Here is a 27,612-nt window from a genome sequence, read left to right as displayed (position 1 = left end):
TTATCCTCTCCCAATGTGTGTTTGTCTGTCTTCTAGTCCATTTTTTGGCTCCTGATCTGTGGAAGTGACCTGGATATAGAGGTTTGCTGTTGACTCATGATGATTTCAATGGCTAATGGACTTGACAATGTGTTCCCCGTATTGGTGTTGGCACCAAGAAGTATGAGAGGGGCAAATAGGTGAAAAGAGAAGTCTGAGGAAGAAAACAATATAGTTTCTCAGCATGTTGGAGACCCTTTTCCCTGAGGGCACCCAGGGGATGAATCCGTCCACACAGCAGAGGAAGGAACATCTGGGGGCTGATGGCTTGCCAATAGCCTCTCCATGAGTCATCCACTATCAGGACAGTCTCTGCACTGGAGATCCAGCCCTCTGGAGGGAGAAAGAAGAAGGAGTGAGCTGAGGCAGAAGAGCTGTGTAATTCTAAGCTCTGCACTCTTTTTGATACTCAAGAGAGAACCTAGACTGTATGTATATGTATATGTGTGTATATATATATATATATATATATATATATATATATGTGTGTGTGTGTGTGTGTGTGTGTGTGTTGTGTATGTATATATATATAATTCAATTTTGGGGATATTTGCAATCTTGGGTTTGGGTATGACCTTTATCAATTTCTCAAGCCAACAGATACTCTTAAGCCAGCCCTTTCTTTGGTCAGGGCAGGTAGGACCAATTCAAGGTCCACTAAACACTGCAGAAAACATTTCCTGCCACTAGAGGACTCCCTCTGCCTTAGGCAAAAAGCGCGTGGTGGCACGCGCGCGGTAGCGGGCGGACCAGCTGCAGGGAGGCGGCTGGTAACTCCGCTCCACCTGGCAAAGTAGCTCACTTGGACCCCGCTTTGGCGGGCTTTGCAGGCCGCTTGCCAGAGTAGATTCGGTTGTGATGCCGGGGGCGAGGACTTGCCCCCAGGAGTCGTGAAGTATGCTTTTCCTTGAAAGTAACCTGAGGTCACCTCACGAGACTATTTCTTGAGTAAGGCATTGGGTGGTGGTGCGGAAGATGACTCCCCACAGTGGAGTGGGGAGGAGAACCCGGGACAGGAGGGTCTTCTTCAGCAACCGGTTAGGGGGTCCCCGGATGGGGTTAAGATGCTTCATTTTAACGCGTTTTGAAACACCTCTGAGGTGATATTAAGCGAAAAAAAGCAAATTACTAAACCATATCCAAAGTATCATTATAACTACAGAAAATAACGCAGATGTACAGCAAAGGCTTGAGCGGGGATAACGAAGTGAGGAACGGGGTGATGATCCTCCTACTCCTTTTATAAATTGTTTTTGTTAAATGATGCGTGTAAAACATGAAGAAAAAGGTGAAGCGGATGGAAATTGGGTTACAAAATATTTCCAGTGGTTTCACCATCCCTTGAAAGGAGATGCCAGAAATAGGACAGTCAGCCTGGGCCAGAAAGCTCTGGATGCGGAAACCCCAGCGCAGGCTGGTCAAAATCGTCGCCGTCCGAAAATGAACTCTACCAGACCTCAAAGGGGCCAGCTGCGAAATCAGCTGGCCCCGCTTGGCGAGAAGAGTTTCCCTATAACGACTACCCTAGCCCTCTGCAGCTAGCAATTCCGCCGGCGTCGCACCGGGTCCGGGCGCGAACTCGGAGGCCTCGGTGGGGCCCCACAGGAAGGGGCAGCTCGGTAACTGCCAGGGAGAAGCTGCAGCCTCATTGTTCCAGGCCCTCGGGTGGGGTCCTGCAGGGGGAGGGGAGGCAGTGTGTCCTCGGAACCCTCCCCCGTAGCCCTCCCAGGAGACCAGTGCATCAGCGCGTTCCAACGCCCGGGCTTTGTGAAATGTTGCAAGTCACCATGGAAACCCAAAGGAACGCGGAGAAGGGCGCGCGCGGGGCAGGGGGGGGGGTCAGCCGGGTTCTCGGGCCGCGCCCTCTGTCCCCTCTCGGACCCCGGCTCTGCTGCAGGGTCTGTCGGGAGTTGTAGTCCCAAGGCGGCAGGCGCCGCGCGGAGGGTGCGGGATGCCTCGGGTCCCAGTCTCCCCCTAACCTGCTAGCTAGAGGTGGGGAGCGCTGGGGAGGAGCCATCTGATCCGTGATTGGCCCAGGCCTCTCCCAGCCCCCACTCGCGTCCCCTCCCCCGCTCGCCACTTCGGAGTCCAGCGCCAAGCGCGCTAAGGCGGCCACCGAGCGAGCGCGCTTGCAGCCGCTGGCGCCCCAAGCACCGGCAGCTCCCGCGCCGCGGCGAGACCGGGAGACAGAACGATCAACCAACCATCTCAGCAGCATCACGGAGGAGTGGGTGAGGGCGGTGGGCACAGGGTAGAGGTGGGCATAGTCTCCCCAGGCTGGGACCTCCATCTCGCTCCCTCCCTGTTTTTCTCTGAGGTGCACAAAAGGGAGGGAATGGGGTGCGTCGAGGGGCCCAGCTGCCGGGGACGCGGCGGAAGGTTTGGAATTGGGGGCGGCCAGCCTGCTGAACGGGAGTGCTAGGCAGGTCCTCTTTGTACGCCCACAGGATATCGTGCCTTGGCGTTTTATGTGTTCGTGGGATTTGCAAATAATCGGGGTGAGGAGGTGGCTGGGTGGAAGGGATTCGTGCTCAGCACACAGTAGGTGCCCTACCCTTGTTGATCCGCGTGCAGTGAAAGGCTGGAAGGCAAGGGGCGAGGGTGGTTTCTCCGTTCGCCGTCTCGTCCTGCCAGCGTTCCTGGATCGGCGCTGTCCCCGGTCCCCACCCACCATCCAGATACACAACCTCAGTCCATCCCACTTTATGCCAAGCCTGTACCAGACTCCGCGGTCCGTTCCATCCGCCCGGCTAGCGAGCGGACGCCTGCAGAAGACTCCCGCCATCGCTTTGAGGCACCTGCGGGAACCACAAAAGGCCTCCTGCCGCTACCCGACCCCTTCCCGGCGCGTATCTGCGTCCCTTCCTTGAGCCCTGAGCCAGAGCTCAACCCGCAATTTAGATCCCGGCGGGCGAGGACCTCGACGCCCTGGGCTAGGGGAGGGGGCTAGAGTCTGAGCTGGAGAGGAGCCGGGAAGGGAAGAGACAGAGGCAAAGGCCTCGTTTTGAGCAAAGATGGGGAAAGCTGGAGAGTTGGGTGGGGACAGGTGACCGAGTCTGAGGGAAGACTGCAGGGACCAGGGTTTGAGAAGGGAACGGGATGGGGGGCGGTGAGGGAGGTTCGGAGGACAGAGGGAAGGAGCTCGGTGCAGGTGGCGCGGGGCGAGGCTGATCGATGAAGAATGAGAAGTGGAGGAGAGATGCGGGAGGGTGGAGACCGCCTGGGTTTGAGGAGGGAAGCCCGGAGGGGGTTGGAGCCTAGAGCTCTGCGGGGGAGGGGTCTGCCTTAGGAAGGGGCGTCTTCCGGGGGGAGGGGCAGGCAGCTGAGAGGCGGGTCTCGGGCCTAAAGACCCTCAGTGCTGGGGAAGGGGCGCGGCGGCCCAAGTGGCCGGCTGGGCGTAGTCCTAGGACGGGGCAAGGGACCCAGGATGGCGGCTCTCGGGACGGGTGTGAGGCTGTCCCCGCGAGGAGCTTTGTTTCCCAGCTTGGAACGTGCCCGTAGGGACTCAGTTAGGATTTTGTGATAATCTGCAGCGCCCCCGGCACGCCCTGTTCTGGCAGAGCTGAAGGGCTTTGCCCGGAGGCAAATGCTGCCTGGGAGGCGGTGTGGGGGGCGTCTCCCGCCCCGGAGAACAATAGCCGACCGTGGTGTTCGCCCGACGTCGAAACAGGGCCCCCCCAGAATTTAGGTGTGTAATGTTCTGGTATGGAAAATGCTCGCGGAGAAACCTCAAGGCACGTGCTGTCTCGTTGGGGTTTGCGTTGGGGCCCTCGGCCCCGTTGAGAATTCCGCTTGGGAGTAGAGCGTCCCCACGCTGTGAGGCTGGGGCACAGTCGCCTCCCCAGTGTAGGGTGCCTTCAGGCTGAGGCGCCGCCGTCTGCCCCAAGCTGTTGACCAGCAGCTCAGACGTGCTGTGCTTAGCGGCGCGCAGCGGACGGTTGCAATGCAAGTCCCAGAGGCCAGAGGTCTCCTGGGTATAGAGTCTGCTCTCGAAAGTAGCTGGCTTTGTCTGACCAGATTGCCCCGGTCTAGGGACTGCTGTGCTTCCTAGGGGTAGTCATCAGGGCTGGTGTTAAAACTGGGGAGAAACAGGCTTGGGGATTACCCGCCAAGGGTGCGGCTCTTGGTTTTAGAGCCTACAACCGGGGGATCAGTGCTTTCATTTGCCGGTGACCACACCCAAGCCAGTGCGTTCTTTGCAGATTTCGCCTGTATTGTCTGCTGACCTAAGACTGAGATGGCTCTGCGATAGGTGGTGGCTGCTTGCCCATGGGAAAGCAGAAGAACAGAGTGGAAACACAGAACAGGGATTCAGCTGAGCTTTAGGTGTACTTAGTCTTGCCAGCTATCTAAGCACCTTGCGTGTCAGAGCTGCAGAGCCTTGACATGTGAAATGTCAGTCAAACAGGATTCTGTTATGTAAGTTTTCTGTGATAATTGTTTAACTGATAAGTTAAAGGTGAATCTTTAAAATAAAGTTAAATTGCCATTGGTTTAAAAAAGAAAAAGCAAAGTAGATGCATTATTGTTTCAAGAGTGGGGAAAACTTGTCTAAATAACAAAACAAAATAGAACAGATCGACCTCACTTACGTTTGCCATTAAGTTAATGGATGAACCTTATGGCTGTCTTATCGTAGCCTTGAAACCTCAGGAATTTATTTACTAACCTGGTTAGTAAAGTAAGGGACTGTGATGTCACTGTTGGTTCTTGCCCAGTCCAGACAGTACTTATCCACATTAAGGTCTCTTGTCCAGGATCAGCAGTAGGTAGGTCTTGTTGCTTTTAAAAGATGGTGCTTTAAGGAGGTGCCTCCCAGAATTTACAAAATTGATCTGAGAGGATTAGCTGGAACATTGTTCATTGGATGTTTTTAGTTGTATTTTAGTTAAGAATGAAATACAAATGAATATACATGCATGCATTCATGTATACACTCATGTATGTTTGCATACTTGCATCCTAAGCGTGTAAAACTAGGAATCCCAATGTCGGAAAGTCAGAAATCTAAACGTGGAGTTTTTCTTGTATTCTTGTGAAAGAAATGTTTTCCTGTCATTGTCCGAAGAGAAAAGTTTCAAGAGGGACTGTTTTATAGGCTTATTCTTTGTGTAATAATTGAACAGATTTTCAGGAGGGTTTAATTATATGAAAACATTCTGAAAAATCCAGTAGAAACCCATCCTCATGGAGGAGAGTCTAAGGATGAAGACTGCAGTATGCCAGCTCATTTTTACAGAGAAGAGGGAGGGAAAGCAGCAGCATCCCCATCTCTTCTGCTGAGGCTGCTCCTGTGAAAACTTCTGGGACACAGAACCCAAGAGGGGAAAGACAGGTGGCCTCAGAGAAGGACTTCATACCTCTAGGATTCTAGAGTGCCATTCTTAACTCTTTGTCTCCCTGACTTTGGGGATCTTAGCTAAGTCTACACAAAAATGTTCATGGACCATGAAGCCCAAGCAGTTTTCAACATAATCTCTCCCAGATGAGAGAGGAGCCAGGATAGTTCCATGATTCTCAATGTGCTGCTACATGCTTCTATCTCTGGAAGCAGTTGCACAGCAAGGCACATTTACAGTTTGGAGACTTAGAGTAGCCTTCACTTGTAGTACTCCACCTGTCTCCATACTCCTCCTGATGTGGGTATCTGAGAATATTCCCTCCCTAATATCTCCTCTGATGCCGGATTCAGCTCAATCCTGTGTTAATGCCATAGAACTATGGACCAAAGGATATTGTAATTGTGGACAAATCTCTGGGACAAAAAGTAAACTGTTTTTATAAGTCTTTTTCTTTTAAATTTGGGCTTAGAAAAATATTGAGAGCCAGTCGAGTTGGTATTATTAGACAAGAGTATCTGAGACCCAGTCTATCTTCCTGGTGTAAAAAATTATCACTTTCTGATAGAATCTGATCCTGTATATCCTTTTTTTTTTTGTTTTCTGAGCTATAAAAAAAATAATTTGAGGGGCCGGGGTTGTGGCTTAGTAGTGGAGCGCTTGCCTAGCATGTGTGAGGCACTGGGTTCGATTCTCAGCACAGCATATAAATAAATGAAATAAAGGTCCACTAACAACTAAAAAATATTTTTAAAAAAGAAAATAATTTGAAAAGTAGTTCACAGGATCCAATAGGAGAACAATAATACAGAACATCTTTTGTCAATGTGAAATCCTATAGGAAGAAATTGGTGTAATAGGAGAGCAAATTAGAATAAATGTGTTTTATTATTTTTCAAGAAAGTGGATGTTTGATTTTATTGCACTGCTAGTGAATAAATGAGAAGTAATTTCAAAATGGCCTTGCCTTATGTTTTTTTAGATAAAGATGAAAGACTCGAATAGTAAAGTATGAATCTTTTATGAACTTTGATATTTATGTATAAAAATGGGCATAAATTATATATTTCAACAAAAATCCATGAAGGAACCTGTTTATAATTTCTTCTATTTCAGTCTTGAGACTTGTTTAAAATAGGTTGACTTAACCATAGCACCGCCTGAGCATGTCAAATGCTGCCATCAATCAAAGCTCAGTTTGTGCTTCCTCTTGCTCTGTGGACCCCTCCTCACAATCCAGGCTCAGAGTGTACACAGAAGGGGAAACTAGACCTTGGGCCAGAAAGCCTGGGCTCAAATACACCCCTTTCACTTTCTCTCTGTCCTTAGGTGAGTTGTTTGTCTATCAGGGACTTAATTTGGTCCTCTGCACAATGAGCATGGTTGGTGGGTGTAGCATCTACCTGGAGAGCCCTGACAGCATTTATTGATCATCTAATGAATGATCAATAAAGGTCAGCTATCATCATCATCACCATCACCATCATCATCCTCCTGTCCCCCCAAAACATATGCCCACAAAAACAACACTTTAATTCCCCATTGAATTTTTCGGTCCTGGGGGTCAGGGCAGGTTGCTGTGATAGAATATCAACAGTGAGGACAGAAAGAATGATGAGGACCCCTTTTTGAAAACTCCACCCTTGCAAATAGTAGGAATAGCTCTGTGCTGGGTCTGTTCCTGGGTAACCCTGTTATCCGCAGCTGCTTTGAGCAGCTGAGAACTTGGAGAGTTAGGAATGTTCCAGAAGTGCTTTGACCCCAGCTTTGCCAGATTGTCCCTATGTGTGGGGTTAGTCTGATGTCTCACTCTGCCACCTGTGACTGGTGAGGGTCATGGTACAAGGCTGTTCTGTTCTTGGAGGGGAAAGGAATGACTAGTTGATGACAAATTATTAGAAATATAACATCTGTAGTTTTCCAGCTAAGAAATATAGATGCTACATCTTTCACAAACACTTTCAAAATACCTTCTCTGTTCTGGGGGGGTTTCTAATTCCTATGAGTTAGAAGGCTTTTATTATTCCCATCTTACAGATGAGGTAATGGAGATAGAAGGGTCATCGAAGGAGGGAAATGGCAGAACCAGAGCTCTAACACTGAAGCGTGCCCAGGATCACTGTCAGTTTATCTTCCCCAGAAAAGCAGAAGCCTATAGGGTTTGTGTGATGGAGGAGACTGGCATGTATGATATTTGGAGGACAGGCAGGCAGGAGCTGATGTTTCCATCTTAAACTAGAATTTCTTCTTTCTTAGGGACATCTCAGCTTTTCACTTATTCAACGTATGAGGCTCACTCGAATCACTGAAGGAAGTTTCCTTTATGCTAATCGACTGTGGATATTACATCTACAAAATACCTTCTGGGCAACACTTAGATGAGTCTTTGATAACTGGGTACTACAGCCTAACCAAGTTGACACAAAAATACTAATCATCTCAAGTTCCATGCTTTCAAACACTACCCCAACCTGAGAACTTCAGTAGTTGGGTATTAGGTTTACAATAAACTAAAGAATTTAGCAGTGGGTTATCAAATAGCAGCTCATCATGTTGAAAATAGAATTTGTACCTCTTTTCTCAGCCATGTAGTTTCTAACACAAAATATTGCTCAGAGCAGGCATCCAATAGATAATATTGAAAGGATGACTGAATGATCTAGATATTATTTTTATGGGATTTTTCCAGCCATTGAGACCAATGGGTTCCCCTTTAAATTTAAAATCATTTTGCCCTTGTGAAGTTGAGGTTTTATGAATGACTAGATTCTCTTGAAAAAAGGAGCATTTCTGCATTCCAAATTGATCCATGTCATTCCCCGCCCCCTGACATCTGTCCGTTTTCATTGGCTTGGCAGAGTTTTTTGGGTCTCTCCGGCTTGGACTGCGTGTGAATGTGTGTCTTCCACACATTAGCAGTGCCCTCAATCACACTATCTTTGTGTCACGCCAGTGTCCATTCCAGGCTGCCCCTTTGTTGCTTTCAAATCTGCCATGGGCTTACTCTCGTTTCTCAGGCCTGGGTCTTTATTCTCACTTCTTTGTCTGGTCCTGTCCTTCCCTTTGTCCTTCTGCAGAGCAAGACCTGCTATTGATGCAAAAGCTGTCTTCTTTCTCATTTTTACCACTTTGGATTTCCATCCTTGTGGATTGACGTACTCATTCTGTTGTTAAACCAAAACACCACAGCTGATTTTAAAATTTCAGATCATTTTGGTCTTGTTTCCAACATCTGTGGAATCCTTGTAACCTTCGTGAAGTTACTTGGACTGATTTAAGCATACCACATTACCAAGTGGCAATACATATACATAAAATGCTGACTTTGGGGGAGAGAGATTGGCTGAGGGTATATTAAAATATGTATGTATATGTATTTAATGTAAATATATAAAAATATGTATAGATAGACTGATAGATAGATAGATGATTTTTTTCATTACTGGGGATTGAACCCAGAGGCACTCTATCACTGTGCCACATCTTCAGCCCTATCTATCTATCTATCTATCTATCTATCTATCTATCTATCTATCTATCTGATTATTTATTTATAGTGGAGATTGAACCCAGGGGTACTTTATCACTGAGCTACATCCCCAGGCCCCCCCCCCGTCCCCCCCCCTTTTTTTTTCTTTTTTTTTTTTTTTTTTGATACAGGGGCTTCCTAAGCTGCTTAGGACCTTACTAAGCTGCTTGGGACCTTGCTAAGTTGCTGAGGCTGGCCTCAAACTTTCAGTTCCCTTGCCTCAGCCTCCTGAATTGCTGAAGTTACAGGCATGTGCCAACATACCCAGCTTATTTTTTAATTTGAGAACAGAGTCTAAGTTGCCAAGGCTGGCCTCAAATTTGACCTCCCACCTCAGCCTCCTGAGTCGCTGGGATTACAGGCATGTGCCACTGAGCCCTACTATAATTAACTATAAATAAATAAATTTACATTTTAAAAATATGTGTATTTGGTGCTGTGGATCAAACCCAGGGTCTTGCATATGCTAGGCAAGCACTCTACCAATGTTGGGGTAGGTTTCCCTCCAGCCCCCAAAATATGTTTAAAAACTTTTTAGTGAGATATAACAGATACATAGAGAAGTATGCAAATCATAAAAGCATACCTTGATGAATTTTTGCAAACTAAATATACCCATGTAATCAGCCTCAAGTCAAGAAACAGAAGATTACAAGTACCCAAAGCCCCTGTATCATCTCCCAGTGACTAATGTTTCCTTCAAGGTAGCTAACCACTATCCTGACTTACAGAGTCAATCAACTTTGCCTGTTTCAAACTTTTTACAAAGGGAATCATAGGCACTCTTCCTGAGTGGCTTCTTTTGCGGTTATGTTTGTGAGATTCCTCTTATTGTTATATTTAATTTGCTCATTTTCAATACAAAGCATTGCATTTTATAAACATCCCACAGTTTATTATGTTGTTGACAGGTGTTGGGGTAGGGTTCCAGTTTGGGGGCTATTAAGAACACTGCTGCTATGAACGTTCTACTAGTAGGTGTCTTTGGTGAATATGTGTGTTTTCCTCTTGGATATATACTGATGAGTGGAATTGCTGAGTCAAAGTACACATGTTCTGTTTTAGTAGATTGTGACCCCCGCCCCCATCAGCCTCCAGCAACTCCCTACTCTTTACTGTGAATTTGACTATTTTGGTTTCTTCATGTGATTGACACAGGCAGTATCTGTTGTTCTGTGACTGACGCTTTTCACTTAGCGAAATGTCCTCCAGGTTCATCCATGTTGTTGCAAATGAAAGGATATTTTCCCTTTTTAGAGGCTGAATAATATTCCATTGCACATGTCTGCCTCGTTTTCTTTCTCCATCCATCCACTTAGGGACACTTAGTTTGCTTCCATATCCTGGCTGTTAAGAATAATGCTGCTGTGAACATGTTCAGTGCACATAAACATGATACCTCTTCAAGATGTAATTATAACTCCTCTGAATGTGTACTCAGATGTGGGGTTGCTGGATCCTATAGTAGTTTTATTTGATTTTTAAAGGAACCTCTATTCCATGTTCCATAGTAGCTTCAGTCCCACCAAGAGTTCCCTTTTCCCCACATTCTCCATGATCCTTTTTTTCTCTCCTCTCTCTGATGATAGCCATCCTAACATGAGTGAGGTGATCTCTCTTTGTGGTTTTGGTTTGCACTTCACTAGTTAGTGAGGTTGAGAACCTCTTCTGTATCTTTAGGCCATTCTTTGAAGAAATGTCTATTCAGGTCTTTTATCCATTTTCAGTCAATGTTTATTTTTGCTATACATTAGTGTGTAACTTACATATTTTGACAATTTACTGTTTATTGGATATATGGTTTGCAAATATTTTCTCCTACTTTGTAGGTTGTCTTTTCATTTGATTATTTCCTTTGTAGAAGTTTTTAGTTTGGTATAATATCAAGTTGATTTTTATGTATGGTGTAAGACAAGGGCCTAATTTCATGCTTTTTCATAATTTATTGAAGAAACTATCTTTTCCCCATTGTGTGTTCTTGATACTCTTGTCAAAGATCAGTTGATAGGGGCTGGGGATGTGGCTCAAGCGGTAGCGCGCTCTCCTCGCATGCGTGCAGCCCGGGTTCAATCCTCAGCACCACATACCGGCAGGGATGTTGTGTCCGCCGAGAACTAAAAAAATAAAAATATTAAAAATTCTCTCTCTCTCTCTCTCTCTCTCTCCCCTCTCTCACTCTCTCTTAAAAAAAAAAAAAAACAAATTTAAAAAAAAGATCAGTTGATAGTATACATGTTGGTTTATTTCTGGGCTCTGTCCAGTTCCATTGGTCTATAGGTCCCAGGTTTTTTGCTAGTATCACATTGATTTGAATACTTTATAATGCATTTTGAAATTGGGAAATGTGAGTCTTTCTGCTTTTTTGTTTGCGATTCAAATTGCTTTGACTTTTCAGAGTCTGTCAGGTTTCATATGAATTTTGGGTTTTGTTTTTTTGTTTTTGTTTTTTCTATTTCTGTAAAAACTTCATTGAGATCTTGATCAGGATTCCATTGAGTCTTTAGATCACTGTTAGCAGTATAGACATTTTAACAATTGTAATTCTTCCAATCTATGAACAGGAAGTCTGTGCTTTTATTTTTTTTTTTTTATCAGTGTTTTTTAGGTTTCACTGTACAAGTCTTTCAAAAGGAGGGCAGTGGTTTCAGAGGTCTCAGTCCAGGGTCCACTGACTGTATTGCTCTGGGCCCACGTGAGGCAGAGCATCATGGCAGAAGGGTAGCAGTGGAGGAAGATTGTTCAGCTTGTGATATCCAGGGAGCAGAGAGAGAAAGAAAGAATATATCTCATTTTTTAATGGACTTCTGAAAAGACTTAAAACAGATATGATTCCTCCAATTGAATTATAATAGAAAGAACCTCTGCGACTAATGAAAAGCCATAAAGATCAGGCATGGACACTTGAGCAGTAACCTTTAGATTGTGGATAGAAGGCAAAGCCAGTTCATCTCCGTGACTGGTCTTCACTGTGTGGCCCAGGAAGCATGGCAGTGATAACTATGGCCAGTGTAGACACGGCAGTGATTTAGGAGTAACTAGACAATGGCGGTAATGAAACATGTATACCAAAGGATTCTAACAAGGCAGTCATGAATTCAAAACTTGGCTGTTTTCTTTCTTTCTTTCTTTCTTTCTTTCTTCTTTCTTTCTTTTTGTCGTTCTTTTTTTTTTTTTTTTTTGGCTGTTTTTTTCTTAGAAGATCTGTTCACATCCCAAGTTATTCCTGAGAAAGATTTTTTTTTTTCTTAGCATGAGCCCTGTTTGGTGTTGGTCCTCCTACAAGCAAATATGTAAGATCAGTTCATTGCTCTAAAGCCTAGACTTAATGATTAAACTCTGAACCCTGTAAGCACTTAGATATTTCATGTTATTTATATATAGGATTTAATTTTGTACACTAAAATGTATAAATCTAATATTCCAATATTTAATCAATTAACCGTTTACCAACCCAGCCAATGTAATTTTTGCTTGTTCCATTCAAATCCTTGTCCAAATGCTGGTCTAATTCTTACAGAATTGTAAACACACTGGATTCTAGTTCATATTCTCTTCTTTCAGAAATCTGACATTAGAAAATAGTTTTGCTCATCTCTACCTGATTTACAGATGTAAGCTTTTAAATGGCTGTCTACCCTTCCATTGGAATGTACTGTCTTCTATTTAAACATTTACTTATTGATGGACATTTAAACTGTGTCTGATTTTTTTTTATTATTTCAGAAAAAAATAGCAGGGAAAATCCTTGTTCATTTCTCGTGACAATCACAGACATGATTTTACTACCCAGCTGATAAGACTTTTTTATTGTGTTTTGAGACAGTGTCTCTCTAAATTGCCCAGACTAGCCTTAAACTTGTGCTCTTCTTGCCCCTATCCCTCCAGTAGCTGGGATTACAGGGATGCACCATCATGTCAGGCCCAGTAATATGTATGTTTGTTTGTACTGGTGACTGAACCCAGGGACACTTTACCCCACTGAACCTTATCCCCAGTCCTTTCTATTTTTTATTTTGAGACAGGGCCTCTCTAAGTTGTTGAGGCTGGCCTGAAACTTGCAGTCCTCCTGCTGCAACCTCCTGAGTCACTGGGATTATAAATGTGTGCCACTGTACCCCGCCAATAATAAGGTTTTAAGAAAATACACACACATACACACCCATACACACACACATAATGTGTTAAGAAATATATATCTTTCTTTATATTTGCTACTTTTTTCTTTCCTTTTTCTTTTTCTTTGTTCTTTTTAGATATACTTGACAGTAGAGTGTATTTTAACATATTACACATATGTAGAATATAACTTATTCTAATTAGCATCCCATTATTGTGGTTGTACATGATGTGGAGTTACACTGGTCATGATTTCATATATGAACATAGGAAAGTTATGTCTGATTCATTCCACTGTCTTTCCTAATCCCATCCCCTCCCTTACATATATTTCCCCCCCATTTTTCCCAAGGTCATATAGCTACCATATAGCAAATGGCAGTCACTTTTCCCCCCCCCTGATTCTTCTCAACAGATTAGTCTTTAAGTAATCCGATTATTTTTCCTTCCCTTTCTCACTGCAGTTTCTCATCTCCTGCTTTTATATGCCTGATTTAGTTTTTAAAAATGAATTCATTTTTAAATTTCTATTATTTGAAAATGACTTTTCATTCATCACTCTGTTCCCCCTCCCCATGCCTGATACAATAAACAATATAATAGTGGTTTCCAGAAAAAGGCATCTCTCTCTTTCTCTTCAGATAAGCAGTTTAGGGAATTTTCTTCCAAACTGAGCAGAAACTACTTCTTCTTTGAAGACTCCACCATTACCTCCTCCCTGGCTCTCCCTGGGTCAGTCCCTGGGGATGGCAGCTATCTGCCTGCCTTTGGCCCTGGTCAGGGTAGAGGTGCCTGCATCAGGACCTGAGAAAGTCACAGGAAGATTATGGGGCACTGCCACCTGTGTGGCCAAGGAGGCAGAGCTGATAGCAAATTCCAAAGAGGGGCTGCTAAATATTAAGTCATTCTTACTCCATTAAGCATCTTTGCCCTACAGCTCCCAAGGCCCCTGTGAGAAGGGAGAAGGGCTTAGTCTGCAAATACACACACACACACACACACACACACACACACACCATTCTCTTAGCCAGACTCAGCCAGCCTCATCAGTAAGAAGCCCTGTGGCTTTGGAACTAAGCAGGTCAGTGGTTGGATTGTCATCTCCACCAGGATGGGAACTGTATACATCCCTTCTCCAAAAAAGTGCCCTAACTAATACTGTGACTAATATAAGTGATTGGGTAGAGTCAGAATATGTAATTTTTAAAATTGCTTTGATGGATTTGCATATCTAGACATATGTAAATGAAATCATGTATGTATGTGGTCTTTTATGACTGTTAAAGCCTCGTGTTTTAATCTTTAAAAAATAATGCAATGTCTAGTTCACAATATGCTCTTTTTGCTTTAATATAAAGATATAAAGTAGTTTGGAAATTACATACAGTTAAATGGTTAGCCCCACCAGCATGCTCTGGGAAGAAGTGCCCTTTTGTCCTTAAGGTCTCAATTAATGCCACACTTTTGGACCCCTATCTGAAAGAAGCAGACATAGACAATTCTGAGGACATCTAGATGACTTTCCATCTAGAGCAGGTGCAAATCCCAGAGTAGAATTATTTGAATAGATGATGGGGAAGATAGCTGACATTCTCTGAGCATCTGCCAATCTCAGGCCCATCAGAGTACCATGGAAAGGAAAAGATGGATAGGAGCCCCAACCATTAAGGAGGCTCAGCTGCTTCCTGTCTGGAGACTATGCAGTGGGCAGTGAAGAGGCAGAATGTAGCTAATGTGGGGCAGGGCCCATGGGGCTGCAGGCAAGAGAACCATCCTAACCATTGGGATCCAGCCAAGGTCTTCACAACCAGGTGTGTGGGTGGAATTTGGGGGATAAGATGCCAGACAGAGGGATGGGTATGAAGCTGCAGGGCAGGTTCCAAGGACCTGAGGGATTGGCTTGGAAGGTGTGTGGAGGAAGAGGAGCAGAAACAGAGGGAAAGATACCCAACGCAGCCCTGGCAACTAAGCATGTTGCTACTCTCCAATTTCATCTCTTCCTGGATCTTTTTAGTTGGAATCTGTGTGCTACAGGGAGTACAAGTCTGGGACCCAAGGAAGGGGCCCAGGAGGGTGGAAAATTAGCAGAACCTGGCTTTATCTGTATTAATTAACTCAAACCCTTGTTGTCCTGAGCCTCCTGACCACGCTCAGAAATTTTTCTTTGCTAATTAAAATCAGTGACAAGCTTGAAAAATATAGATTCGTTTCTGTGTGTGTATAAGAAAATTGTGTGCATGAATGCAACTGTTTTTCTCCTTTGAACTTGTATTAAATTAACATCTTTTGTTCCTCCTTCCTCTGGGAACTTTTGTGCATGCTCCAAATAGCCAACAAAAATACATAAAATATGGATTTTCCTCCTAACTGTAGAGTCCTATTCCCAGTTAAGATGTGGAGGTAGGGTTTTATGTTTGTTTTTAGGTTTAGGGTGAGCTTGGAATAATTGGAGCATATTAAATATTATATAAAAATTATATTGCAATGGGTGAGGCCCATGAGAAAGACACTATGGGTGAAGAGAGAGTCAAGAGCTGGAAAAAACAGCTCATGGATTCTTCTGCTGTGTTTTCACTCTTCAGTTAGTAATCAATGATTCAAACATGTACAGAGACCTGCGCCAAGACATCGATACTACACTGTCCTTGCCTCCTCAAGCAGTCACAGGCTGAAATGCTAATGGCCTTGAGATTCCTGAAGGCCAGGACCCTGTAGTACTTGTTTTGAACCCCAGCATCAAGGATAGTGAGAGGTACCTGCCGGGGGTTTATATGCATGGTAAATGAGGGGACACACGGGTTGGCCAGATGAGGGAATAAATGCCTTGTGAACTACAGAGCTCCCAAGGTGAGAAAGCAGTGCAGGAGAATGTCTTGGAGTTAAACCTACATTTAGACCTTGTCTTGCCACACTTACCAGTAATCTGTGAGACACAGGCAGGTTACCTAACCTTTCTGAGGCCCGTAGGCCTCCTCCATTATAGTGTTGCCATAAGGATTAGAGAAAAAGTACTGTGGTATCCATGTCTGCCAATTCTGCATCCTCAGATTTAATCAACCATGGATGGAAAATACTTGGAAAAAAAATTTTGTACTGAACACAGATAACATGCTTTTTTGTCATTATTTCCTAAACAATATAGTATAACAACTATTTACATAGCATTTACTTTGGATTGGATATTAAAAGTTATCTAGAGATGATTTAAAGTAAGCAGAAGAAAAATAAAGTATGCAGGAGGATATATATATATATATATATATATATATATATATATATATATATATATTCTATGCAAATAGAGGTCTTGAGCTTCCACAGATTTTGGTGTCATGCAGAGAGGGGTGTCCTGGAGCCAACCTGTGGATATAGAGGGACAGCTGTGTATAAAACTTCTGTTCCTACTCATGGCACACAATAAGGCTCAGTGAATTTGATAGGCCTTAAAGAATGAGTAGATTGTTTTTGCCTCAATGAAAATCATTTCATTGCTTTTTTCTTCTGACTTTATTAACAATACATATCCACTTCGAAAAGTTAAAACATAACATTAAAAATGTATAAGGAAGAGAAAGGCACCCCAAATCCCTCAACCCTAATATAGCCACCTAGTAATTTGGTGACCACTTTCCTCCATTTCATCATGCAGATACACATACTCAACATTCACTCTGTTTTAATTATTGGTAGCTTTTGTTTCTTTTTTTAAATAATGAAGATTTTTTTCTATCATTATCTCCAACTTCATGATTTGAATATGAGATGTCCCCCAAAAGTTCCTGTGTTAATGCAGGAATGGTGAGAGGTGAAATGATGATTGGGGGAGCAGAAACCTAATCAGGTCAACCTAGTTTGAATGGACTGGGTGGTAACTGTAGGAAGGTAGAGTGGGGCTGGAGGAGGTGGGCACTGTGGGCTTGCCCTGGTAGGCTCTGTCTTTCCTGTGGCCCCTCTTGCCCCTTTCTCTTTGCTTCCTCTGCCCCATGTTGGGCCATGATATGATACCTCATCTTGGTCCCAAAGCAATGGAGTCTCCTGTCTATGGACTGAGATCTCCGAAACTGTGAGCCTCAAATAAACTTTTCCTCCTCTGAGTTGTTCTCGTGGTATATTTTGGTCACAGTGACTCAATAGCTGACTAAAACACCAACTAAATATTATGTTGAGGAAATCAACATCAACAGGGGGTTCCCACCCATACTTTACTTCATTCACAAGCCAGTGAATATAAATACATGTACATGGGTAGGTTTTTTTTTGTTCTTGTTCATTTTACCAAAATGGGATCTGGTTATTTATGCCTATATATGGGGAAATATTGGATCTTACTTGGGTAAAATGTATCTCTGCAACCCACCTTGTCAGTGGTGGAGATCTAAATTTTAAAAATTGCAGAACATTCTAAGGCATGGATCCCACCAGAGTCTATTCAACCATTGTGTATTCATCCACATTCAGTTTATTTCTGGTTGTTTGTGTTTTGCCCTACCGACAGTTCTGCTGTGGCCATCTCAGTAGCTGTCTCCTAATGTTCTGTTGCTTTTATTTTTATGCATAGAGCCCTAGCGTAAGGACTTAAAAGGACCTTAAAAAGGGTCTTTTTAACATTTTAATAGAGGTCTCTTCAGATCTTTCCTGAGGGGTGTAAGACTTGGTATTTCCATCAGCAGTGTCAGACCATTCTCACAACCCGACCTGCACCTTTCCCAAGTTTTGCCAGTGTCAGGAATCCCTCTTGAATTTTGCCATCTAACGAAAGTGAAATATGAAACCTCATTGCTACTCTCACGTGCTTGTCCTTGGCTACTCAGAGTTTGAACCTCTTTTCCTACACTGTGGTCATTTAGATTTGATCTGCTGTGTATCATTTGCTCTGTCCTAAGCTCCACTTTCTCTTGTTTCTTGTTTTTTTCCAGTTGATAAATAAGAGCTCATAGCTGTCAAATGCACTGCACATGTTTTCCCAGGCTACTTATTACCTATTAATTTTATTTCTATGGCGCCTTTTACTTTACCAAATTAAAATTATTTTATAGTATCATAAATGTGTCTTTTCTTTTATGGGTTCTGGATTTCCAGGCTGAGTTTAAAAGTCTCCCTTGTTTCTTTGTTGTGCATGTAGTTTCCTGGAACATCTTCTAGTATTTTTCTATGGCTTTTTGTTTTACATTTAAATAAATTTCAGATAGATTACAGATTTTGGTGCATGCTGTAAGACAGGAAGCCAATTTTATTTTCTTCCTGATGAATAGCCAGTATTTTATTGCATAAATCATTTCCACTGAATTGAAATATCGCTTTCGTTGTATTTAATTTAAATCTGCCACCCGAGCAGTCTGTTCTGCTCTTCTCCCTTTGTCTAGTCTGATGCTGATGTCATACAGTTTTTCATATGATTTCATATAACATATTTAATATTTACTAAGAAAGTCAATACTAGTCACCAAAAGTGTATAATTTACTGATTAGATATTTACAGTTATGTTAGTCTAATTTTAGGAAATTTCCATCACTTCAAAAAGAAACTTTGAGGGCTGGGGATGTGGCTCAAGCGGTAGCGCGCTTGCCTGGCGTGCGTGCGGCCCGGGTTCGATCCTCAGCGCCACATACCAACAAAGATGTTGTGTCCGCCAAGAACTAAAAAAATAAATAAATAAATATTAAAAATTCTCTCTCTCTCTCTCTCTCTCTCTCTCTCTCTCTCTCTCTCTCTCTTCTCTCTCACTCTCTCTTTAAAAAAAAAAAAAAAAAGAAACTTTGAGCCCATTTGTCCTCAATTCCTATTGCAACTCTCAATCCTAGGCAGCCACTAATCAAATAGATCAAAATAGAGAAGATACGCTCTATCTAGATGTGCCTTCTCTGAACCATTCTTAATGTTTTATTCCTTATAGTAAAATGTGTTTCATTATTGTGAATACATTTTTTTCCTATTTCTTGCTAGCTATTTGCTCATATACAAAATACTGACTTTATTATATTTATAATAACTATTATCTTACCACTTTTCTTAAGTTTTCTAGGTATATAGTCATAACACAATTTATCTGTTTTCAATGTTTATTCGGAAGATTTTGTTTTCTTATGTTACTATATTTTCTAGTAACTTACAACATTGTTTAGTAATAGTGGTCAAGGGAAATCGTCCCTGCTTTTTCCTAATTATAATGACTATGACTTCACTGTTTTAGCCATCAGGATGATTTTTTTTTATTATTATTATTTTTTTTTCTGGTAGCTTGTTCTTTTTACACGTGAGCAGTGAAATTCCTTCTAGAGCTGACTCGAATTCACTAAAATATTCTGACTGAAACCTCTTTCTGACATTCCAAGCAGATAAATGAGAAACCTCCCTTTTATCTGACCATAATGAGGGTTTCTTTCTTTGCTTGAACTGCCAGGATGCTTACAGCTAAATGTAATTCCTACTTTCCTCCTCCTCCTCTTTGTTTTCTTTCTACTTCTATCAACTTTTTTAAAGTTTTAAATTGCATCCAGTAAACAGCCTTTTCAAAGTATGTTTATTTTAAATATGTAAATATGTTTTACATATTTATATACTTATATAACCACTACCATAATCAAGATATGGCATATTTCCATTACCCCAAAGAGTTCCCTTGTGCTTCTTTCAAGCCAATCTCCTTTCCCCTTCACCCCTACCCCCTTCACCCCTACCCCCTGGGCAACCATGACCTGCTGTCCCTGTAGATCAGAGATTCCCAACCAGGGCTGATTTTGCCCCTCAGGGGATATAGGGCAATGACAGGATACATTTTTTGTTTTTCACAATAGAGCAGGTACCCACTACCTGGATGGGTAGAGGCTAAGAACTTAACAGTGCCAAGATTGAGAAGCCCTGCCATAGATAGAGATTGGGGTATGAAAATGATGGCCTATAGACCAAATCCAGCCTAGCTGCATGCTTCTGTGTGGCCTGAAAGCTACAAATGGTATTTGTATGTTTAAGTGGTTGAAAAAAAATCAAAAGAATGATACATCATGACCAGTGTTCTATTCTGGCCGTAGACAGACTGGTTGATGCCTCTCCACGCTGGTAAGGGTGAATCTTCGTTTCTCAAGTCTACTGATTCAAATGGCAATCTCTTCTGGAACACCCTCGCCAACACACCAGACAATAATATGTTGACATTTCTCTAGGCATCCCTTAACCCCCACTTAACTTGACACATAAAATTAGCCTTCACACTATTCTAATGGGCCTATAGTGGTATTTCATTATGATTTTAATTTGTGTTTCCCTGATAATCAATGATGTTGAACATCTTTTCACGTGCTTATCTGCCATTTGAATCCTCTTTGTGAAGTGTCTCTTTAAATCTTTGGCTCATTTTCCTGTTGCATTTTTTGTCTTATTGAGTTGTAAGAGTTCTCTTTATATTCTGGCTATAAGTCCTTTATCAGGTTTACGATTTGCAAATGTTCGTTTCTGATCTGTGACTTACTTTTCATTTTCTTCACAGTGTCAATTGAAGAGTAAATTTTAAATTCATTTTCTTATTAGTATTTATTGGAGAGCAAACATTTAAATTTTGATAAAATTCTGTTTTTTTCAGTGTTATCTTTTGAGGTTCATTTTTTTTTTTTTTTTGGTTTTTCTAACTCAAGGTCCTAAAGACTTTCTCTTTCTCCTATGTTTTCTTCTTCCATGGAAGCATATATTTTACATCTATGATGAGGTCTCTGATCCCTTTTGAGTCCATTTTTTTTTCCTATATGGACATCATTTGTTCAAGCATCATTTATTAAAAAGACTACTCTTTCCTCCATTGAATTACTGGCACCTTTTTCAAAAATTAATCCATCAAATTGCCTAGCATGGGTGAGGCACTGGGATGGATTCTCAGTACCACATACAAATAAATAAAATCAAGGTCCATCAACAACTAAAAACATTTTTTTAATTAATCCATCATATATGTGTAAGTACTTGGACTCTATTCTGTAATATTCTTTTCTCCTCTGCCTCCCAGTGATACTGGGGAATGAACCCAGGACCTCTTGCATGCTAAGCAAGTACTCTATCATTGAGCTACATCCCCAGTCCACATGTTTGCCTGTTCTTACACCAGTACCACAACCATCTTGAAACTGGGGATTTATATTAAGTCTTGAAAGCAGTAGTTTATCTTCCAACTTTATTGTTTTTCAAAATTGGTTTGCCTCTTTTAGGTCCTGTGCATTTTTATGTAAATTTGGAATCAGCTTATCAATATCTACAAATGGCCTATTAGGACTTTGAGGCCATATTGAATCTAGAAGTTGAATTAGGGAGAAGTGATACCTTAATATTGAGTCTTCCAATGAAAAGTCTTTATTTTTTAGTTCTCAATTTTTTTAACAACATTGTATAGTTTATACAGATTTCTCATGTATTTTTAAAATCCATCCTGGTTTTTGATGTTATTTTAATGAGATGAACATATTTTAATATTGAGAGCTGCCTCATTCTGTCAGTTCACAGAAAAGCAATGATCACTTGATTACCTGTGACAAAATAAGGCAGATTGAAAAGGGCTAGGCCTGGAATGGGTGGGGCAGGGTGAGGGGACCACCGGTCACAGACACTAGAGCAGCTGCATTCCACTGTACACACCTGTGATGGCAGGGAACAGCTGGGGGTGACCCATGAAAACAGATGGGTAGGGCACAGTGGCAGGAGTGTAGGCACAGGTAGAGGCAGGCAAGCAGCTGGAGTCCAGTAGTCAGAAGTCCTCAGACACAGCTGGGTAGGCTTCAGCACCTGGAGAAAGCAGTGGGTAACGATGGAGGGGAGTTTCACCTTTATAACCGGGGCTGGAGCACAGGGAACTGGTATATAATGTGGAGTCCGGGGTCCAACACTCAGGTCCAACCTTGGAGCAGGCAGAGAGGGTTTAATCTAGCACTAGGTGTCCGAACCTAGAGTCTCAACATGACTCAAAACTTGCCTTCTGGTCCTTGGCCTGGATCAGGAGTTGCCTGGAAAGGAGGCTGCCAGGGACTGGGAACCAAGACAATCTAAGCAGCTTCGCTGGGAGGTGGAAAGAGATTAATTGAAAGCATTTATAAAAAGAATTTGGGTATCTGTCATCAGTTCCAGCTTTTCCTGTCCTCTAGCAGGAGCAGATAGAGAAGAGGAAGTGCAAGCAATCAGGATGAATGAATTAGATGTGCAGACAGCCAGACCTCTATTCCTGCCATTTGCTTGCTTTCAAGATGTAGCTGTAGGCATCCCTCTTGTTGGGAGGCGCTCTGCAGTTGCTCAACAGCACAGCACAGTCTGGAAGGGAAGGTTCCCTGCCTCTTTTTATTAAAAGTAAATGAAGTTGTCTGCATTTTTTCGGACTCAACCACTAGGAAAAGCCTTGGAACCCAAACAATCTGTTGAATCTCTTCATCCCCTTGTTCAAGGAAGGTAGCAGCCAGGCTGGCCAGGTCACACAGGGTATCTGCTTTGCAGCCCTTTGAGAAGATGCTGCCATATCCAGGGCCCAATAAACAGAATGAAGGAAGGGGGGCTCATGGAGTTGGACCTAACATTTGCTCTTCTCATCGAAGGTGACCTTGCCACTGGTCCCAGGGCAGAGTAGGGTGGGGGCATCTTTCACTTATGGGAGACACTGGAACAGGAGCCAGGTGGAGACTGAGCTTGATGAACTTAGTTTTAGACATGAACCAGTAAGACATCAAAATAGAGAGATCTACACACCTCTAGATGTGCAGATGAATGGTTGTGTATTTATATGTGACGTGTGGGCTTGCTCATGAATTGCTGGCCCTGGCACTAACTTCCTCAGCACGTACTCCAGCGCAGTAGCTCCCTTGCAGGGCTACTGCTGATTCCATGGCAATTTTATTGTAAAGATATTTGAACAGTGCAGAGATCCAGTCCCACAGCAATTCCCTTTCTCTGGGACAAGGCAGTTAAAGGTTTGTTGGAAAACCTTCCCAGTATTTTATGCAGAATTATATTTATATAAATAAGATTTCACATATATGAAATACACTCATAATACACATATAATTTCTCTTACATAAATACACACACACATGTACCATGAGTTCTGTTCTGGAACCTACTTTCCTCACCTAGTATCAGATCACCTTCCAAATTGAACTTAGGGATCTACATAGTCCTTTCCAATGACTGTATAGCCTTCTGTTGTGTGAATGTACCATCATGTATTTATTTTTTATTTTTCCACCTTTTTTTTTGTTGGTGCATTATAGTTGTACATAATGGTGGATTCATTGTTACATACTCGTACATGCACACAACAATATAATTTGGCCAATATCATTCCGTAGTATTTCCCTGCTCTCTCCCTTCCTCTCTCTCCTGGTCCCTTTCTTCTACTCTCTCCCTTTGATTTTCATGAGACCCACCCCCAACCTTCCTTTTCATATGAGAGAAAACATATGACCCTTGACTTTCTGAGTCTGGTTTACTTCACTTAACATAATGTTCTCAGATTCCATCCATTTTCCTTTAAATTACGTAATTTTAATCTTCTTTTTGGCTGAATAAAACTTCATTGTGTACCACATTTTCCTTATCCATTCATCCATTGATGGACACCTAGGCTGTTTCCATGGTTTAGCTGCTGTGAAGTGTGCTGCTATAAACGTGGGTACGCATGTATTGCTGTAGTATGTTCATCATTTATTTGCACTGTCTTCCTGTCACCAGACCTTGAGCTTCTTGTACAGATACTTGCCATTATAAACAACAATGCAGTCAGTGCAATAACTTCACAATGCATCTTTGTACAGCTTTTCTTTCTTTTTTTTTTTTTTAGAGAGAGAGAGAGAGAGAGAATTTAATATTTGTTTTTTAGTTTTCCGCGGACACAACATCTTTGTTTGTATGTGGTGCTGAGGATCGAACCTGGGCTGCATGCATGCCAGGCGAGTGCGCTACCGCTTGAGCCACATCCCCAGCCCTGTACAACTTTTCAATTATTTCCTTAGAAGAGATTCTTAGACATGAAATGTACATTCTGAGTTTTCATTATAGACCTATAGATTTCCTTCTGGAAAGGTGGTACCCATTTGAATTCCCGTTAAGAGCATATGCTTTTCTCACTTGCTCTGAACATTTTTCTCTTCCATTGGTGCCATTATGACGGGTGAAAAATGTGATATTGTTTTGATTTGCATTTCTTTGATGATTAACAAAGGTGAGCATCTTTTATTTGCCCATGACCATGTATTTCTCCCCTCCTCCAGTGAGTTGCTTATTTATCCTTTGCCTAGATTTTTCTAGTGAAGCATTTGTTTTTCTCTTCAGATTCATAAGCGCTCTTATATACTACAGATATTAATCCTTGGTTATGTTACAAACCAGTTTTATTTGCCTTTATTAAAAATAATTTATAGTATCTCTTGCTATATCACCATTTTTCACTATTAAGTAGCCTCATCTAAGTCAGTCTTATTTTTTATGTTTTCGGGCTTTGGATTATGCTAAGAAAAGCATAACTCAACCAAAGTTATAAACCTACCCTTCTATGTTTTCTTCTAATACTTTATACTGTTATATTTTTATGTAAAAAATGCAAACCTAATGATGCCACTTCTTTACTTGAATCCCCAGAAAGCCTTCCCAATACCCTCAACATCTAGGTCACACTCTCAAATGGCATGTCCCAGACCTTGGAGACCCACACTCAACCATCACATCCCCAGCCCTCCTGAAAGCACCGAGCACGAGGGCACCATGCAGCTCTGTCCAGCATGCCTTTCTTGGCTTCCTCGTCATGCTGGATGAACTCCTAAGCCTCACCTCAGTGGCTCTTCTGAGGAGTAGTCCTCTACCCCAATTCGTGTTAATGCTTCCGCACCTTTCCTGTCCTGACACAGCCCTCCCACCTCTTTGTCTTACACTGAAATGTCTGTGCTTTCCTTTCCACTGTGAACTTCTGAGCTCCTTGAGAGTTGGCTCAGTATCTGGCAACCGATGCAAGGCAAGTCGTAGGTGCTAACCTGCTTCTGTGATCCGATTGCCCTTAGCAAAGCTCAATCTGCTAACAGTGTGGAGGCCTCAAGATTGATTAGAACAGCCACGTAATGGTGCTGTCATAGTGTCTAGGAAGGAGATAAAGGCTAGAGTGAGGCCGTAGGTGGAGACAAGAGGACGGATGAGAGACAGATCAAGTAGGTAGAACTGACAGTGTGAGCAGTGTTGGGTTGTGATGTCCCCTAACTATTCAGCACAGGAGATCAGTGAGTTAGCCCAACATCACAATCCTGATCTTTGATTCTTGTTTTTTTTTGTTGTTGTTTTTTTTTTTTTTTTTTTGTGTGTGTGTGTGTGTGTGTGTTTAGAATTACCCCTATTCTTCCCTTCCACAAAGCTGTGTGACTTTATCTAGCAACCCTCCGTGTCATCATCCATAAAACGGGGCTAGTATATCCACCTCCAAGACCACCTGTGAGGTGGTTTCCTTGAAGCACCATGTTTAAGAGCCCTCCAGTCCCTGACACACAAGGGTTTTGTGCTTTCCTCCACCCAGTTACCTTGGGTGATTGGATTAGCGCCATCTCCTGACTGATCTGAAGAACTCCTAGGGAGAGAAGGCAAAATCCGCTTTTGTTAATGGGTTTCCATAAGTCATGGGTGCAGCCTGGCCAGCAGGTCCTCACCTGTCCACGTGGCTCTATGCTCTGCTCTGCTCATCCTTGCTGCCACTGTCATCCCAAGCTATTCTCTTTTTCCTCCAGGGACATCCCAGCATTCTGTCCTTTCTGAGTTCTGCTTCTTCCTTTTCTATTCTGCGGGCACCACCTAGTTAGCCCAGTTGCGTCCTCATGCCTGGCTATCGCAGCCATTGTTCTGCCTGCAGTCAGCCTGGGCCAGGTAAAAGAGTGGGAGATCAGCCCCCAAAGCATGTTTTCATCTGTGAGCAAACTCAGGCTCCTGCTTTGGCTGCTGCAGGGCATCATGTGAGCTGTGAGTCTTTTGGGGCCTCCATCTCTGGGCCCTGCACCCCTCGACTTTATCTCCTAGCTCTCCAAGCGCCTTTCTCATCCCCGGCCCACCTGTCACCCCAAGGCAGAGAGCCTGCCCACCACCCCCAACTCATACTTGCTGATTTCTGTAAGAGCAGTAAGAGAGAGCCCTCTGGTCTTCTGACCCACTCCATGAACAAACACTCAGATCCTGCACCAAGGGCTCTTGGGAGAATCCTTCCTGCCCCTCCCTGTTAGTGCATTCCTGCGGCCACACTGTCACATATACAGAGCTCTTCACACCAGCTCACTGTCCTCCAGGGCCCCAGAGCATGTCTGCCTTCACCAGGCATCTAGTGAGACCCCCCTCCATGGGCCAGGCCCCGAGAAGGATGATGTGAGGCAAAGGCTCTGCTCTCGAGGAGCTCCAGTGTGAAGGGCAGGAATTCCAACCCGAGTTTCCTGGGCCCCAAGGGGATGGTGTTTGATTAACTCAGAGGCTGTTGTAGGATTTATGTGAATTGTGTGTGGGCCTGACACATAAGAGTTCAAAGTGATGACGATGTGCTGATGGTGTGGATGTCACCCGACAGCCACAGTCACGTGGCCAGAGGGCAAACAGAGCCAAGTGGGACGGATGCTCCTGGCTCTGCCCCACCCTATCACCCTTTCCAGTTGCCCTTCATACTCCTTCTGCATCCTTTGCATCCCCACTTCTTCTAAGACAGGACACATAAATGTTAGAGGCATCAGCCCTAGTCTAGGGAAAGTTGGACATTTTCATCCCAAGGCCTTTTTTAAAGTGTCCTGAATGCTCACTTGGCCTGTTGCTTCTGGTGGGCCCCATGCTCCCCATAGGAGCCTAGGTGTCCCACACAAGTGACCCAGCTCACAGTAGCCCATCCACCTGTCACCCATCCCATCAGATTTGAGTTTCATTAGTTGTGTGTTTCCACTTGTACTGAAGGGACTTGGCACTCAGGCTCAGGAATTCTGGATTGGGATGAGCGTGTCTGTTTGCCTCAGTGAGGGAGGTGACAGAGGCCCTTGAGAAGGCAGTAGCAGAGAAAGGCACAAGGGATAGGGACATCCTTGATTGGGCAGAAGCAGTCTTGGATCTCAGTAACTGGCAGGTAAAAGCAGCTTCAATTGGGGGAAACATGTTTTAAGCAGAAGATGAAATTACCTGGTACCTGACACTCTGAAGGAGTTCTATATCTCAGAGGAGATGGCAGGTGCCCTCCTGAAATCTACTTAATTTCAAGAGTCAAATAGCCCTTTCTCAAAACCTTCGAGAAGGTGACATCATGGTGTGGGCAAGACTTCTTGAAAAGAAGAGGGGAAAATTTCCACTTTATTGCAATTTTTTCCCAAACAATATAAAGTACCAGCATGGCTTAAAATAGTTACTATTTTTGTTCCTTGCCACATTGGGGGTTGAATCCAGGGGTGCTCTACCACCCAGCTACATCCCAGCCCTTTTATTTTTTTTTTATTTTTAAAAATATTTTTAAATTTCCAATGGATTTTTAACTTTGTTTATTCATATGTGGTGCTGAGGATCAAACCCAGGGCCTCACACATGTTAGGCAAGTCCTCTGCCACTGAGCCACAATCCCAGTCACAATCCCTTAT

General features: G+C 43.1%; 1 protein-coding gene across 1 annotated transcript in view; it reads left to right on the top strand.

Moving 5' to 3' along the window:
• The first annotated feature begins 1,986 nt into the window (after positions 1–1,986).
• Positions 1,987–27,612, top strand: part of DPYSL5 (dihydropyrimidinase like 5) — an 83,493-nt gene continuing 57,867 nt past the window's right edge. The window contains exon 1 of the mRNA XM_081265388.1: positions 1,987–2,270. The gene's annotated coding sequence lies outside the window, so the exon portion shown is untranslated. The remainder of the gene's footprint in view (positions 2,271–27,612) is intronic.

Source organism: Spermophilus citellus, assembly GCF_964194105.1.
Source record: "Spermophilus citellus genome assembly, chromosome: 13".
Classification (NCBI taxonomy): domain Eukaryota; kingdom Metazoa; phylum Chordata; class Mammalia; order Rodentia; family Sciuridae; genus Spermophilus; species Spermophilus citellus.
Note: the sequence above shows the minus strand (reverse complement) of the source record. Positions and strands in the feature narration are given on the sequence as shown.